Source organism: Macrobrachium rosenbergii, chromosome 37, assembly GCF_040412425.1.
Source record: "Macrobrachium rosenbergii isolate ZJJX-2024 chromosome 37, ASM4041242v1, whole genome shotgun sequence".
Taxonomy (NCBI): Eukaryota; Metazoa; Arthropoda; class Malacostraca; order Decapoda; family Palaemonidae; genus Macrobrachium; species Macrobrachium rosenbergii.
In genome coordinates this window covers 11,830,975-11,848,697 of record NC_089777.1, presented here as the reverse complement: position 1 = coordinate 11,848,697, position 17,723 = coordinate 11,830,975, and the positions used below count along the sequence as shown (strand labels likewise).

At 40.5% G+C, this 17,723-nt stretch overlaps 1 long non-coding RNA gene across 1 annotated transcript in view; it reads left to right on the top strand.

Moving 5' to 3' along the window:
- The window catches only part of LOC136825307 (uncharacterized), a 302,288-nt gene extending 284,565 nt beyond the window's left edge, over window positions 1-17,723 (top strand). The window contains exon 3 of the long non-coding RNA XR_010849295.1: window positions 17,220-17,723. This is a non-coding gene — a long non-coding RNA (uncharacterized lncRNA). The remainder of the gene's footprint in view (window positions 1-17,219) is intronic.

The following is a 17,723-nucleotide window of genomic DNA, read 5'->3' as shown; positions in this document are numbered from 1 at the left end:
GTAGTTTTTAAGATCTGAGGGCGGACAGAAAAAGTGCGTGCAGAAAAAAGTGCTGACAGAGTAAAGTGCGGACGGACAGACAAAGCCGGCGCAATAGTTTTCATATACAGAAAACTAAAATGCAAGAAATACAAAGAATCGAGGATCACAGACGAAAAGGCAAAGTGTAACTGAGTGTGGCATCAGTGCCCAACTGGATACTCCAGTAAGAAGGTACACTAGCAACTCTGAAGGTTAGTCATCGTCATTATCATCTTTGTTTATGTATGAGCCGATGAGACTGGCTGGAACGGATTAACACTGGATGGTGCCAGCACTCGTATCGATTAAGTTACTAGGCCTCTTGGAATGCAATGAGCTTTTTCGTAACTGAATCTTCACAGTTAATTTGCGTAGGAAAAACCTCTTCACTTCAATGAGGCTTCCATCAGCGACTGGGGAAAGGCTGGGATTTTGTACAAAATCTGTCAGCCCAAGACTGGTAAAAGGAACAGTTATTAAAATAGGCATTCTTTGTGAATTGAATTGAATTGAGTTGAGTTGAGTTGAATTGAATTGAATTGAATTGAATATAGAATTTAGGCGAAAGACCAAGCCCTGGGACCTATGAGGACATTCAGCGCTGAAACAGAAATTGACAATAAAAGGTCTGAAAGGTGTAGCAGGGGGGAAACCTTGCAGTTGCACTATGAATCAATTGTTAGGAGAAGGTGGAAAGTAAGATGGAAGAAAGAGAATATGAAAGGAGGTACAGTGAAAGAAACGAAAGGGGTTGCAACTAGCGGCCGAAGGCACGCTGCAAAGAACCTCAGCTCAGTGGTCTGGTAAAACTAAGGTATACTTTAGTGCCTACAGTGCACCGCATGAGGCTCACTGATGGCACTACCCGATATTAGCCCCCTACGGGGATGACATTCTTTGTAGAAGGAAAAAGTCTGTTACTCAAGATGGTGATTATATAGCATAATTACGTAGCCAGTTCCACGGTAACTGTAGACAGGCGAGTTCTCAAAATACTTGGTGTTTCAGGCAGAGCTAAATGCTGAGGGTTAGACATTTTTGACGAATTTGTGATATATGAGTATATAGGTGTCCCGTATAACTCAGTCGTATAATTGCCTCCAAAGGATTACGGAATTTCCCTAGTTGTTATTTGAACTTTTTGGGGGTGGGGGCTGGGGGTGGGAAAAGAACCATCACATCCAAAAGGACTGGCACTTGTTCGAGAGACCTGACTGGTGTAAGCAAAAATAATGAAGCTAGCCTGTCTGTGCCTCTTATACGGTTTTTCTATGAGAGTTGCAAAAAGCCAAAAACCTCGCATCATAGTTAAAAGTCAGGTCTTGCCTTGCTGTAAAGTTGTTGGCTACGTTTACGAATATGCTGATCGTCCAAGATTTCAAACATCAAATATATGGTAATAATTTTAGAAAGCACTTAAATCTCTTCGGGGCATATATGCCTTTCAACTTGGAGAGTCCGCTGACATATCGTCCTGTGCACTGTTGCTTGTCTACGCAGAAATACTGTATAAAAATCAGAGTTTAGAGAATTTTCAACAAAAGGAGACATAACAACTATGAGGTTTTATCCAGAATACAAGAAAAAACTTTCTTGGAAAGAGGAGTGTTTAAGAAAAAAAATGGGATTCATGAAGTAACAGTTCAGCTAACTGAACACTCCTTTACGGAACTGGAGTGAGGATGTTGAATCCAAACCATGAAAGCTTTTGAGACAATGGTTGCGAAGGTAGAATATGCGGAGAAACGACCAAGTGATTCACAAGAGATTAGCGTAAATAAAGACATGGAACAGAATGGATAATTTGGAAGTTGTTGTGGGGAGGGGAGGGGAGGGAGAGGGGAAGGGGAGGAAGACTGAGAGAGTGTTGGTTAAATGTGACGTGGACTGGATGTTGAAACTAAGGGGCTTAGGTGTAAGAGGGTGTTTACAAAACATAATGAATGTCAGTTTGTGTGTAGGGAGCCGGGTCGACAGCGCTGCTGATGAGCCCTTATGTAATTACGGGCTGCTCCAGGAGCAAGAGCCCGTGCTGGCACAAGCCCCACCAATCTACGAAACCCCGTATACTATAGCGGGTTAGTGCTGCCAGTGCATTCACGCGGTGCACTGTAGGCATTACTTAAGGGTCTTTGCAGCGTCCCTTCGGCACCCAGCTGCAACCTCTTTCATTCCTTTTACCGTACCTCCATTCCTATTATCTTTCTTCCATCTTGCTCTCCAACCTCTCTTAACATTAGTTTCATAGCGCAACTGCTTCGAGGTTTTCCTCCTGTTACACCTTTCAAACCTTTCTGCTCTCAATTTCCCTTTCAGCGATGAATGGCCTCATAGGTGTCCCAGCGCTTGGCCTTTGGCCTAAATTCAATATTCCATTCCAGTCCAATCTACGAAAAAACTTTGCAGCTCTATTAGACAGTGATTGATGTGGAAATTTTCCCTAACGTTTGGTTCATCTTGGATTCAGGGTGAACGGAACACGGGCTAAAAAATAAACAACTTTTTTCGGGTAAATTTCTTATGACATAATTTGGAACAGATAAGTTAGTTCAAATAAGTGCACTATAATCGGCTGCCTGATTCCTTTTTAGTTTTTAGTTTTACCAAATCTTTTGAAATATATCCATCTCTTGTGCTTACCCACTTTGATATTGCCATCTTCTCTTATTTTGTTTTCTAGGATTTTCTAGTTTTAATGCCTGAGACTATAACTTTATTTTTCATTAATGCCGATTAATTTTATCTGTTATCATTTGTCTTTGGTTGTTTACTATTTATTTATCTGCCGCTGTATGAGATTTGTAAATTTCTGACTCTTTGACTGTTACTCAGAACATGACAAATATTATCTAGATTATGACAGCTAACCTAGAGGCTTCTTATTCTCTCTCTCTCTCTCTCTCTCTCTCTCTCTCTCTCTCTCTCTCTCTCTCTCTCTCTCTCTCTCTCTCTCTCAGCGAACCATAATATTCTTTAGCTCGACCATCAGCATTGCCATCACGTACAGGATACATGTTTGTTAACGTTGCTGTTTTTACTTATTGCCGATCCTCGTATAATCGCTATTGTTTTCTATACCCTACTCCCGCCGATCTCGTAAGTGTGCTTGGGCGTTCTTGCAAAGCGCGTTTACACAGAGGTGAAGTGTATGTCAAAGTAATTAAGACTGCTTGTACCCCGAGTCATAAGATATGGCAGCGACCTTTGCTTTAAGCCTTTCCACTGAATCCTCTCTCTCTCTCTCTCTCTCTCTCTCTCTCTCTCTCTCTCTCTCTCTCTCTCTCTCTCTCTCTCTCTCTCTCCTTTGACGAATGTTTTTACAAGGACAGGAAAATGCAACCCATTCTCTCATTATCACTCCTGTAGTAGTACAGAAAACCTCTCTCTCTCTCTCTCTCTCTCTCTCTCTCTCTCTCTCTCTCTCTCTCTCTCTCTCTCTCTCTCTCTTTTCGAATCTTTTTAATGAATGTTTTTAGTCAGTGATGTAGTAAGACAAAATCCAACCCCTTCTCACATTATCAGTGATGTAGTAAAGGATAACAGAATACTCTCTCTCTCTCTCTCTCTCTCTCTCTCTCTCTCTCTCTCTCTCTCTCTCTCTCCAGATGATTCAGCAATAATACTTAAAAGAATAAGATATTCTAAAACATTTCGAATGCAAATAGTGAATTTATGTAATATATTTAAGAGGCCTATTTCTTAGGACACTTTACTGGAGCGTGTTGTTTAGCAGTTGCTAAAAGCCTTCAGATTTCAAAGCATTTTAACAGGAAGAAAATATTAATGAAAACAACAACGCGAGAGAGTGTTCGGTAATTAGTAGAAGGAGTAATAAAAATAATGAAAGTGTTTTTAAACTCTTTTAGAGAATAGAAAAACAATAGTAAAATGGCAAGAGGCCATTCTGTAGTGTGGGAAATAAAAGAGGAAAATCTTGATAAAAGGGTGTTCGCCGGAAAACGAAAAACGAAAAAAAAATAAGTTAAAATGCGCTGGAGTTTCTTCGGCGCAATCGAGTTTTCTGTACAGCCGCTACGGCGTAGAATCAAGGCCACCGAAAACAGATCTATCTTTCGGTGGTCTCGGTATAATGCTGTATGAGCCGCGGCCCACCAAACTTTAACCACGGCCCGTGGTGGCATGGTCTATATCGTTGCCAGAAACATGATTATGGCTAACTTTAACCTATAAATCAAGATCAAAACTACTGAGGAAGCTAGAGGGCTGCAATTTGGTATGTTTGATGACTGGAGGGTGGATGATCGACACACCGATTTGCAGCCCTCTGGCCTCAGTAGTTTTTAAGATCTGAGGGCGGACAGAAAAAGTACGGGCAGAAAAAGGTGAGGACAGGAAAAAGTGCGGACGGACAGACAAAGCCGGCACAGTTGTTTTGTTTTCAGAAAACTAAAAAACATGAAAAAACATGTATTACCAAACAGGTTGAAAATAAAAAAAAAAAAGGACGGACAGACAAAGCCGGCACAATTGTTTTCTTTTCAGAAAACTAAAAAACATGAAAAAACGTGCTTTACCAAACAGGTTGAAAAAAAAAAGAACCGCATGAGAGCATTCACTACCAAAAGAAAAAAAAGACATTCATCTGGAAAAGGAATAAAAAAAAAAAGATAAACATAAAAAAGAACGCAAAAAATTGTATTAAAAAGTGTTAAAAGGACGAGGGGGGAAAAAAGACACCTTCGTTCATTAGCGAAGAGAACAAAAAATATGTATAAAAAGAAACGCTTGAAAAGCAGTCCACGTATTCGGCAGTTTTTCCTGGAATCCAGGCGCGCGAGAGATCAAAGAGGTAGCCCGCTTCCGGTGCGAAATAGGCGCTTAAATTGGCCAGCGATATCCCCGTGATATGTTGATGGCCTGCAATCGACGCTCTTTTCCTGCAGATTGAAAGTGCATCCAGCCCTTCATTAAGGGGCCTTTTCGGCCTCTAATGAGGAAACCCTTTCCAGCTTAATTTTATCTTGTATTTTTTTTCCTCTCTCTCTCTTCTCCTCTGTCGATTTCATGGCGTTGGCTTCGTAATTACGAACAAGAAAGGGTTAATAAAGAGATGTACAGGTAGGAAACAGGATCAGAGGAGAAAAGAAATACCGTTTGCTCCTGAATATCTCCGGAATAAACATAATTATTTTTTTTTAATGGATGCTGCGTCAGCCCAGCGAAACATGGCACGCGCTAAATTTTCCAGCAGACTTTCTCTTCTGTTTTGGAAGGTTCTCCTGGCAACCGGTCCTTGCAGATAGAGAGAGAGAGAGAGAGAGAGAGAGAGATCAGTATAAGGGAATTTGGCCCATGGCCGAGGTGTTGGATGACCATCAATACAGCTTCAGGAGTGACCAAAATAGAATTATTTTAGTATTCTGTCACATGCATAAATTATGAATAAAACCGAAGTTTATTATATGTTATATTGGTTCCTTGAAAACACACAGAATAGTTTTATGCAGTCAAGTCTTACAGGTCTTACGATAATGTCGCAAAAAGTCGCAAAAATTTATTTTTCCTGTTTTTTTCCCACAGTCATAGTTAAGCCTATTCGGCTTTTGTTAGATATTCATCTAGAGGGGAAAGTCAACAGTTAACAAAAGCTCCTTTTAGTTTTCTGAAAAGAAAAACTATTGTGCCGGCATTGTCCGTCTGCACTTTATCTGTCCGCCCTCAGATCTTAAAAACTACTGAGGCTAGAGGGCTGCAAATTGGTATGGTGATCATTCACCCTCCAATCATCACACAACAAATCGCAGCCCTCTAGCCTCAGTAGTTTTTATTTTATTTAAGGTTAAAGTTAGCCATAATCGTGCGTATGGCAACGATATAGGCCAGGCCACCACCTGGCCGTGATTGAAAGTTTCATGAGCCGCGGCTCATACAGCATTATACCGAGACCACCGAAAGATAGATCTATTTTCTGCGGCCTTGATTATACGATATACAGGAAGCTCGACTGCGCCGAAGAAACTTCGGCGCATTTTTTCACTTGTTTCTTTTGGTTCGAAAATCTCTAAACCCCAAATAAAGTCTTTATTAGAACCACTTGTGAATTTGGTTGGAATTATAGATTCGATGATACAAATTCACCAGATGAAAAAGTAAAAAAATCGCGTCGAATCTTTTAGAGAAGAGGCCGTTGGGGTGGGCTACATAAGCGCCGGCCCGAACGAAACCATTGAGAAGAAAGGGAAAGGAAAATCGCCAAGCTTAATTATGAGACTGCTTATCCTTCCCGTCAGGAAACCCCTCGCTTTTAGTTTTCTGTAAAAGAAAACTATTGACACGGCTGTTTGTTTATCTGACCGTCCGCACTTTTTCTGTTCCCCCTCAGATCTTATAAACTGCTGAGGCTAGAGGGCTGCAAATTGGTATGTTGATCATCCACCCTCCAGTCATCAAACATATCAAATTGCAGCCCTCTAGCCTGAGTAGTTTTTATTTTATTTAAGGTTAAATTTAGACATGACCGTGCGTCTGGCACCGCTATAGGTGCCAACAACATAGGCACCACCGGGCCGTGGCTGAAAGTTTCATGGGCCGCGGCTGAGAGTTTCACACAGCATTACACGATGTACAGAAAACTCTATTGCGCCGAAGACATTTCGGCTCATTTTTTACTTGTTGCCTCCCGCGTTCACAAACGAAACCTCCACCATTGTTTCTGTTCTCTTATTATAAGGCTTCAGGTCACCAGTGCACACACAGCTGCCGGAATCCATTCCGAAATGAAGCTCGACGATGGATGATGTAGATAAAAAATATAAAAAAAAATCCCTGATATGGGCCTTTGGACTCATTCCAACCGACGCTTGTATCGAGGGAAAGGTGCCATTTTAATGAAAGAACCTACTGGAGGAACTTCAGACGTTCAAGTGAAGATACACCGCATTACTACCCAATACAATTCAGCTTGCATTTTAATAATTTACTTACACTTTTATTTATTTAGCAGTTTGTTGATTTATCTGTTCTTCCTAATAACTGGTCTCCTCTTTCTGTTTCCCATTACCTTCTGTTACTTCTTTCGAATGATCACCATAGTATTTTCTTTGGAAGCTTCAATTTCAAGTCAGTGGCCCCTCTGGTGGGCTTGTTCCATATGAATAGGGTTCATCTTAATAATAATAATAATAATGATAATAATGTGTCACGCTTGAGATCGAGCAGTATAAGGGACGGCGTTGATGGAGAATAATACCATTGAAACATTAGGTCCTAACAACTTCGCAGCAACTAAAATACAGTATAATTTTAATACGTATCGAAATGTAGAGTCCCTCGAGTTTATATCACACATCCATTTATTTCAAAAGTAAGACGGAATATTTTATACAAGACATTTATGGTCAAAATCAATGGAAAAGAAGCACTGAATTTTAGGCTGATCTAGCAGTGGAACTTGAGTCCCTAAACTAGTGGTTCTTAACCTGGGGTATCTGTACCCCCAAGGGGTACGAAACCTTAAACCTGAAGGTACGAGACATAATTGCTAGTGCAATGGTATTGACTATTTACCATGAGAAAGTAAAACATATATTTTCCTAATCTATATTGATATTGGATGGGAGTACGAGAAAATTTTCCGGGATATCAAGTTCCTCATTGGACGGGTTGGTATCGTTCTCGGCTAGCACTCTGCTGGGCCCGCGTTCGATTCTCCGACCGGCCAATGAAGAATTAGAGAAATTTACTTCTGGTGATGGAAATTCATTTCTCGTTATAATGTGGTTCGGATTCCACAATAAGCTGTAGGTCCCGTTGCTAGGTAACCAGTTGGTTCTTAGCCACGTAAAATAAGTCTAATCCTTCGGGCCAGCCCTAGGAGAGCTGTTAATCAGCTCAGTGGTCTGGTTCAACTAAGGTATACTTAACTTTTTTATGTACGGGTAGTGATTTATTTTTAAATATACGTGCCCATACAATTATGTATGGGAGCGTATATGATAATAATAATAATAATAATAATAATAATAATAATAATAATAATAATAATAATAATAATGAAAAACAAATCCACAGTTATGTTTGGGTACGTATATTTACAAAATAAATCACTACCCGTACATAACCGTGGATTTGTTTTTCATCACCACCATCATCATCATCATCATTATTATTATTATTATTATTATTATTATTATTACAGTATAAGCAGAGCTGCAGTCTTAGTTGGAAGGCAGATTGCCACAAGCCCAAGTGCCCCAATGAAGACAAGAGCCCAATACGGTAAAGAAAATAGAGAAACAAAGATTTAAACTATATAAGTGAGATAACACAGAAAGGCAATTGAGATCAAAACAATTCAAACTACGAAACGAGAGGCGTATGCCAGCTTAGCCCCGCATCCATCAGTATTTAGACAAATAAACAAAAAATGATAAATCAGCCCACTAGCGACAGAAAATCCTGGATTCATCTGATTGCCTAGTCAGCAGCCATTTGGTCGATAACCCAGGCCTGCACGAAAGTTCAACTGAATCCGTCAGTAACTTTATATATTGTCAATCTTGGATTCGTATTCAGACCCATCTCAAAATCTATTCAACTCTTCCTTGTGCCATAGCCCGCTCTTCCGAAAAAAATTTCAACGAAAAACAGCCAAAACCCTCTGCGATAATTTATAGATCAAAAGATGGACTGTATCTATCCTGCTTTATTGAATGTTGGCTGAAAAATATTTCAGGGGTGACTAGGAAAAGTGACATTGTTATTTTTCCTAGATGACGCGTTAAAGTGACATTAGTGGCTATTATTAGAAAACAACATACATGACGTTTTAGTCAATCTGGTTTGAAACTTACAGATGGAAAGCCTTCCACAACGTGTTAACTGGTTCGGTTCTCTCCCAAACCTTGGTTCACTCGCTCCCTGACGCCCCGCGGTTCTCTCCTGAACCTTGGTTCAGTCACCATCCGACGCCCATTACCAAGTCCTTACGTCCTTACCTGGATAACTTTCTGGTATTTCCTGACTGTGGGTAAATGCCGGTGCTATAAATATCCATGACTTAACGCGTGGAGACCAATTTGCTAGTTTGTGCTGAAAGATGAAACCAGATTTCGATTTTCGAGTTTTTCATTTCCAAAATTTCTGTTGATAACATAAAATCTTGGGCAGACACGTAGCCTATCCTTCTGCATCGCATAGTTTTGATTCTTTCAAGCAAAAGGGTAATTTTACGGCGTTGATTCTTACATATTTTTATCAACAACAAAGATCAAATCTCGTATCCAGTATCACCGCTTGGCTAAAAAAATAAAAAAAAAATACTTACGCATGGCGTGGTTATTGTTAGCAGCAAATATTTCCTCATACAAATATCACTCTATGATAACAAAAGAATTCTTTCTAGAGCCATCTCCCCGCATCCAACATCATTGCATCATGTTAATTCTGGAAGAATCATTTCTTTCGAAAGAAGTCTTTCATCCGTCCAGTATCGTTGCGTGGCGCTGAGTCGACGTCAAAGTGAATCTAGAAGACATTCATTCACCCTTCATCCCTTTCCAGGGCGAGATTCCTATCGCTTTTAGCGGCAATACTTATCCCTTTCAGGGGCAATGCCTACTATCCCTTTTAGCGGCAATCGTCGGCAACAAGCTTAGCCGCAACATCTTATCAAGATGGGAAGGCAAAGACCACGTCAGGCTTAATGCCAGTCCTTCACTTCAAGGGTTGATGCCTTCCTTCCTGGGTGGGGTTGGGGGGGTGGGTTCGTTTTCTTTCCTTTTTTCATTTTTTTAAACAAAGGAGTCGTGTCCGTTTCGGGATGATCACAGATTATACATACATGCATGAATACCCATACCCATACACACACACACACACACACACACACAAACACACACACACACCACACGTTTATAGTCATTGTTAAATATCACTGCAAATTTAGCACTAATAATATTTTGGCCTAATTTTTCGATTTTATGTAACTATATCGTCTGTCTGTTTACTCGATTATGCCATTGTTCTTTTTTAAGCTGTTACTTTCTAATTCGCTCTTATTTCTCCTTACAGTATTATTCATCTGTTATTTGTTATTGCTTTCTTATCTACTTAGCATCCTTCACTGATTCAGGGCAAGTTTTTAAAAACACCCGAATTTTGGAAGTTTGTCACTGGTTTATATAAAAACTCACAATAGGTACTTACTTCGGTGGGAAGCACACCATCCTCAGGCTACGTTGCAACCAAATCTTCATGCTGAATATATTGGTAATTATTGCTACGTGTGGCTGGAGAACCAATGCAGTGACGTCACACTTGAACAGGAAATCAGACAACTGATGACGAAGGTCAACGTACCCCAAAGCCCCTGGAGGCTGCTACCCAGGGTATTGCCCAGGTATAGTGAAAAACCAGTAGATTAGAAACCCAAGAAACCCATCGTGACACCAGTGGCGCACTCGCTGGGCCGGAGTTCGATTCCCCGGCCGGCTGATGAAGAGTTAGAGGAATTTATTTCCGGTGATAGAAATTCATTTCTTGCTGTAATGTGGTTCGGATTCCACAATGAGTTGTAGGTCCCGTTGCTAAGAAACGAATTGGTTCTCAGCCACGTAAAATAAGTCTAATCCTTCTGGCCAACCCTAGGAGAGCTGTTAATCAGCTCAGTGGTCTGGTAAAACTAAGGTATACTTTAACCAGTGGCGCAACCGACGTACAAAGAAGGAAAAATATTAAACAAACTTCTTGTGTTCTGCGTCCGTACAGATTTCTCCTTAAAATCCTCCTCGGGACTTTACTTGACCTGTTCAAATCAATTATTACCAGTGAAGACGTTGCATCCTTATATGTTAGAGAGAGAGAGAGAGAGAGAGAGAGAGAGAGAGAGAGAGAACAAACAATGCTTCAGTAAATGAAATCACAAACATTAAATTAGGCAAAGTGTACTGAGGCATTCAGACTCCCCTGCCAGTCCCTGAAGCGGTCATTAGAGCCCTGTTGCGTCTTGTGCGAAAGGAGCCCCGTTTTTGACAGCCGTACGGTGGGGGGGGGGGTGGGTGCCGGTTTCCACCCTGGGACCCCTATTTTGTTAATTTGTATATGACAGCGGGAGAGGAAAGAACTTTTGAAAATCACCGGAAAGTTTCCATCTTTGCCAGTACATGGAAGATGTTTTTTGTTACACCGAATGGCGAGGACGCCCTTGAACTTGAACTGAAGTGAATATAGAATTTGGGCCAAGCGCCGGGACCTACGAGGTCGTTCAGCGCTGAAACGGAAATTGACAGTAAAAGGTTTGAAAAGTGCAACAGGAGAAAAACCTCGCATGCAGTTGCAATATGAATCAATTGTTAGGAGACGGTGGAAAGTAAGATGGAAGAAAGAAAATATGAAAGGAGATACAGTAAAAAAAAAAAAAAACGAAAGGGGGTTGAAGCTAGGGACCGAAGGCACGCTGCAAAGAACCTTAAGTGATGCCTACAGTGCACCGCACGGGGTGCACTGACGGCAATACCCCTCTACGGCGAGGACGCCCTTGAAGACCTCCAGAAAGCCCTGAAACAAAACTCTGTATGGGAGAATTACCGTCGAGAGGAACCAGGACCAGCAGATCTCTTTTCATGATGTATGAGTTTAAAAAGAGAAGGCATCGGGTTTCGTAGCATTGTCTACACCTAACCCACAAACATTGGGAGGTGCCTAAATTCAATTATGCCCGGACACATATGCTCGATCATCAGCGCTTAAGTAAGTATACAGGGCACTTATTGCTCAACGTGGTCGCCTGCGCATACGAAACTGAAGTCTGGACATAATCCGCCAATTATTAACTAATGATGAATACAAGGAAAGGATGATTCAAAATTGCATTAAAAAGAAGATGAATATTTCCAAAAAGGATGAAAGAGCAAAGAGACAAGAGGAAGAGAATAAGATCCCCGTCTGCTAAAAGATGAATTACTACACCGCCTACAATGTGTGAGCCCAAACCATCCAGGGGATATTCAGACCAAAAGATAGACTTGGGGATATTCTGTCGCCCAAACTTAATGGAAGCTTTCCTTATGAAAAAATACCACCGGCCAACTCAAGGAGAAATCAGTCAGGAATAATGTAACGTATAAAATGATGTGGTCAAGGGGGGGCTGTGAGTGCCCCAGATCCACCAGTATTAGTCATACTACGACTGTCCTGAGGAACGCCTAAGACATCACAGATGTCACGGGAGACATTTTTCAACATTTCAACGAAAACATGACGATGACCAGCGGGAGACGAGCTAATAAAACCAACGACTAAAATCGGACCAGAAAATACCGTAGAATTACAGAAACCTTCGTCAAAAGTTCAGAAGGCAGAGGGCGTTGGACCTGGGCCCAGGTAACGAGGAGAGATTTTCGCAGACCTTAAAGACGGGATGCTTGGCTTACCTGAATATCGCGACAGCCAATCAGGAGCCAGCCTGCTTATTTATTAGGAGTTTATTGTATAAGATATTCGTGACGTCACTGCATTACTTTCCTCGCCACATGTAGCAATAAATAACAATGTGCTCGGTATGTAGCTTTAGTTGTGACTTCACCTGAGGATGGTGTGCTTGACACCGAAATAAGTAGCCCACTAACTGTGAGTTTGTAAACAAACCGGTGACGCGTCAATAAAGAAGATCGGATGTTTTAAAAACTTTCCCGGATTCAGTGGAGAATGTCAGATAGAAAAGAAAACGACAGTGAATAACCAAGAAATAATACTGGTAAGGAGAAATAAGAATATTAAGAAAAAATAACGGTATAGGAAAATAATAGCAAGTGAAAAAGAATGGCCTTTAAAGAATAGTAGCAGACATTAACACGAAGGAAATGATTTAAAATCGAAAAATGATACCACAAAGTGCGCACGTACACACACACACACACACACACACACACACACACACATATATATATATATATATATATATATATATATATATATATATATATATATATATATATATATATATATATATATATATATATATATATATCGTGACTAGGATTGGAACCATTCTCCCGACGTAAAGTGGCCATGACCACAAGTGTTCAGCTTTTCAAGAACTATATGCCTAAATTCATGTCGACTCTGTTGTGGATAAGATGAAAGTGAGCCCACCTCCACAGTGATAGCACACAAGATTTATAACACGCATCCACAGTAGTCTCTCTTGATGTCTGATTGGTTGTGGTCGCTGACACCCTCCTTCCAACCTCAAGGCATAAGTTCGAATCCCTGTCTATTTCTATCTATCTATCTATCTAGGTTCAGCCAGCCTTGTGTTGGCACGGGCTCTCGCCCTTCGGCAGCCCGTAACTGATGCTTCAGATTCTGCTGAGAAAGGCCATTAAAAGGACGTGCAATTTCCGTAGAAACATGCCCTCACTGACGATGCCATTCGGCTCAGTTTGACCACTGGGCCAGAAATGAGCGAGTAGGAGGGCCTGGGGAGGAACGAGTAAAATTCATGACAAAGAAAAAAAGAAATAGGATGGGAAATAAAAGGTCCCCAGTCCTGGCCATGATCAAGGGACGCATCATATTTAATTTCCTTCCGGTGTAAATTATTCCCAAGGTAAAGTGACTCTGGTATTAATGATTATTTAAAGCTTGATATATGTAAGTGCAAAAATGTCATGTGTAAAACTGACAAAACTGTATGTATATATATATATATATATATATATATATATATATATATATATATATATATATATATATATATATATATATATATATATATATTTATATATATACATATATATATATATATACATATATATATATATATATATTCTCTGTATATATATTCTCTGTGTGTGCTTGCGCGCGCGTAGGCGCTCGTAATCTAGTAAAGTACTCGCCTCGCCATCGAGTAAGCCAAGGTTCAGTTCCTGCGGGAGACTGAAACGGTTTACACATTGTTAAAACCCCGTGTATGTGCGGCTTGAGCTGTGGGTCAGGTACTTGATAGTAAGTCGACTGTTGGAGACCATACAAGGTGAAGACAGGAATGAGACTAACATCGTTATCCCTAACTGAATGCGTAGCCTTCAGCTTTTCTCCTCCTACTCCTCCTCCCCCTCCTCGCCCTCCTCCCTCTCTTTCCTCTTCTTCTTCTTCTTCTTCTTCTTCTTCTTCTTCTTCTTCTTCTTCTTCTTCTTCTCTCACATTTCGACCGACTGTAGAAGTGAGAAGACATTAGTAGTGATGCGTGGTGTACCAAAGATCTTGACTCCTCAGTCTCTCAGTAACGTCTTAGCCTTCTCTGAAGAGACAAAGGACAGTCGCCATCAAAACCGCGCTCACACGAATATTCTGACTTCACAATACTTCATTGTTATCAGTTTTCTCCCGTCGAATCTTCGTTGTCACGAATACTCTCACCGTTTGGTGGGAATAAATATTTTCTTTATTTGAGGAAGGATTTAGAGAATGAGACAGGGAAACGCACCTTAATAACACGTAATGAAAATTATTTGCCAGTTCAATAAAACGGTAACGGCGTTACATTACTAATATAAACAGTGATACTCGACTAAGCTGCGTTGTTCGTAATGTACACCAGTAGGTAAGTCCGTTGAACCACAGCCACGGTTCTACCAGGTGTAATCGCTGTAGGATGACGTCATACATCACCTATGAACAAAGACTTTCGGTTAATCACCTCCCAGCGGCTTCGTTCATGTCGGAAACAACGGGAGGACAACTTGAATATTTCGAGAAAATTTTTATTGAATTCGTTTGAATGATTTTTAGTTTTCTGTTAAAGAAAACTATTGAGATGACTGTCTGTCCGTCCGCACTTTTTCTGTCCGCCCTCAGATCTTAAAAACTACCGAGGCTAGAGGGCTGCAAATTGGTATGTTGATCATCCACCCTCCAGTTATCAAACACACCAAATTGCATCCCTGTAGCATCAGTAATTTGTATTTGATTTAAGGTTAAAGTTAGCCATGATTGTACGTCTGGCACCGCTATAGGGGCCAACAACACAGGCCACCATCGGGCCGTGGCTGAAAGTTTCATGGCCCGCGGTTCATACAGCATTATACACCGTACAGAAAACTCGATTGCGCCGAAAAAACCGGCGCATTTTTTAATTGTTTTCCTTTGTATTCACGCTCTCGTGTGGAATCTGCTCTTTGTTTGAACAACAGTTTCCCGTTATCCTGCATTGGCCTCGAAATTGTATCTCTTAAAAGAGTGTGACGTCAGATACCAGCACCCCACCCCTCCCCACCCCACCCCCACCACCACAGCAACATTCATTCGGCAATTTCTGATCCAGCATTGAGAACATCGATTCAGAGCTCTGGGATGCTTCAAATCTTCTTCTAACAAACTTCCACTAAAGCCTCGTTAGCAAGCGGTGAATAGATATTCCTCAAACCATTATACTACCGCACACACTTCACATTCGTCTTGCACATATGCATCCTTTTTGTCGTCAGCAAAGGCACTCCGTCTGAAAAAGTGCTTCCATTCTCTCAGAACAATTAAAGACCATTATTTCCCCTTTGACATTCTACCGGCCTCTCCCCACGGCCAAACCACTGAGGGCACCGTAATCTTTCTTTTTGCATAGTGCTCAAACTTTTACCAGTATTCTTTATATGATCATATTTCCTTTTCGACGACGTTCGTAAGAAAGTGGTGCGAGTTGCTTTCACTTCTGTCGTTCCTTCGCAATAATATTTTATCAGAGTTGATCAAAACTGGTGTCAACAGTATTCCACCATTTTTATGGTGTACCCAGGAATTCTTCACGAAGCCCAGAAGTAAACTGAGTCTCACTTTAACTGTCCTGAACACATAAGACCATAGCTTGATTTAGGAATATAGAGGATGTCTTAAATAACAAAAAACGACAGAATAGTTTCAGGGACTTATTGAAGTACCTTAATAGCCAAGTTTCTAAAACAAGATTCACCGTAAACTATTAGGATAAAAAATTTACCTTTCCTTAATGCACTCGTACACTATATAATCCTGATTCTTGTCCGCTGAAATTTACAATGTCTTTTGGAAATTAAATTTCAGGATGACAAACAAGCAAGCTCGGATATTTGCGAAGACTCTTCATAGAGCGTAATTTTTTTTCAAGATATGAATCTTTTGTCGCTTACTAAAATATGAAGAGTTTTATTGCGTTAATCAACGCAGGTGTTTAAAGGGTAATACGATTTGTGTGATTGTTTGCAGTAAGAGACTTTTATCAGGCGTATTTAAGGAGTTGTTTCAAATCAGATAATATAAACTAATCCTCATATTGTAGGTTGGGCGACAGTTTTATTAATATCCAAGGGGTCAAGAACGAAAAAACCCGAGATTTCTTTTGCAATGAAGTATTTCCGGTCGTGGTGCTAAGGTAGATTTCCTGTGAGACGAAGACCGTATTCTTCATTCTCTAAGTCTTATATGTTAAAGAGGAAAAACCCGTAAATCAGCATAAAGTACGAAGAATTTCGTATATGACCGTTCATGTTGTGACGCCAGTTTGGCAGATTAAACGGTCAGTCAATTTAAGGCTGCGATAGTCATAATTAAGACTTGATGCCTAAGGCTGTACATACTTTAATCTGTTGGACTAAAGTATACCTTAGTTTAACCAGACCACTGAGCTGATTAACAGCTCTCCTAGAGCTGGCCCGAAGGATTAGACTTATTTTACTTGGCTAAGAACCAGTTGGTTACCTAGCAACGGGACCTACAGCTTATTGTGGAATCCGAACCACATTATACCGAGAACTGAATTTCTATCACCAGAAATAAGTTCCTCTAATTCTTCATTGGCCGGCTGAAGACTCGAACGCGGGCCCAGCAGAGTGCCTAAGATGATCATAGATATAAAATACAAGGTTCGCTGAATACAATACCGACACATAACTGTAATCCTGGATCTACTTCAGGAGAGTAAGCTTTCCAAGAATTTTTTTATTAGTTTTTCTTATGTGAATCATTTCATTTTCATGTTTTTAGAATTTGGTTTATGAGGGTTGGAGGCGCCTACATCATGAGGTACTCTGGATAAAACCCAGCATAGTTCGTGAATGTTGTGATTTAGCTGAATGTATGATAGGGAAGGATTCGACACAAAATGGGAACTTGAAAAAACAAGTTCCACTTGAAGATTTTAATGAATAAAATTTTTATTTTTTTCAGTAAAAAGAGACTGTAACACCGTCTCTCTTTCTTCACAGGTATAAGCAGATTCATTATCTTTAAGAGCCACTGTTGCGTAACACAAAGGACCTTCAAGATCAACGAAGCCATTCGCCAGCCACAACTATGATTCGACGCTCAAAAAGTATGGCCAATAGATTAAACTGTAATCCTGGACCTACTTCAGGAGAGTAAGCTTTCCAAGAACTTTTTTTAATAGTTTTTCTTCAGTGACTCATTTCATTTTCATGTTTTAAAATTTGGTTTATGAGGGTTGGAGATGCTTACCATTTAGGGTAGGGGCGTAGGGGACTCTCCTGGTGATAATTTAGATGAAGCCGGCCATATGCCATCACGGGCTCTTGCACTTGGGCAGCCCGCAGGGGTTTGCCATCTACAATATTAAGTGTACAGTACAGTATATCAATGGGGGTTTTCAAGTGTTTCATCACGCTGAAGAGTAATTATCCCATACCCTCTTGGCAATCTTGTATGTTTTCTTTTTTGATAGGTCAGTGGCCCCTGTGGGCTTGTTCTTTTTG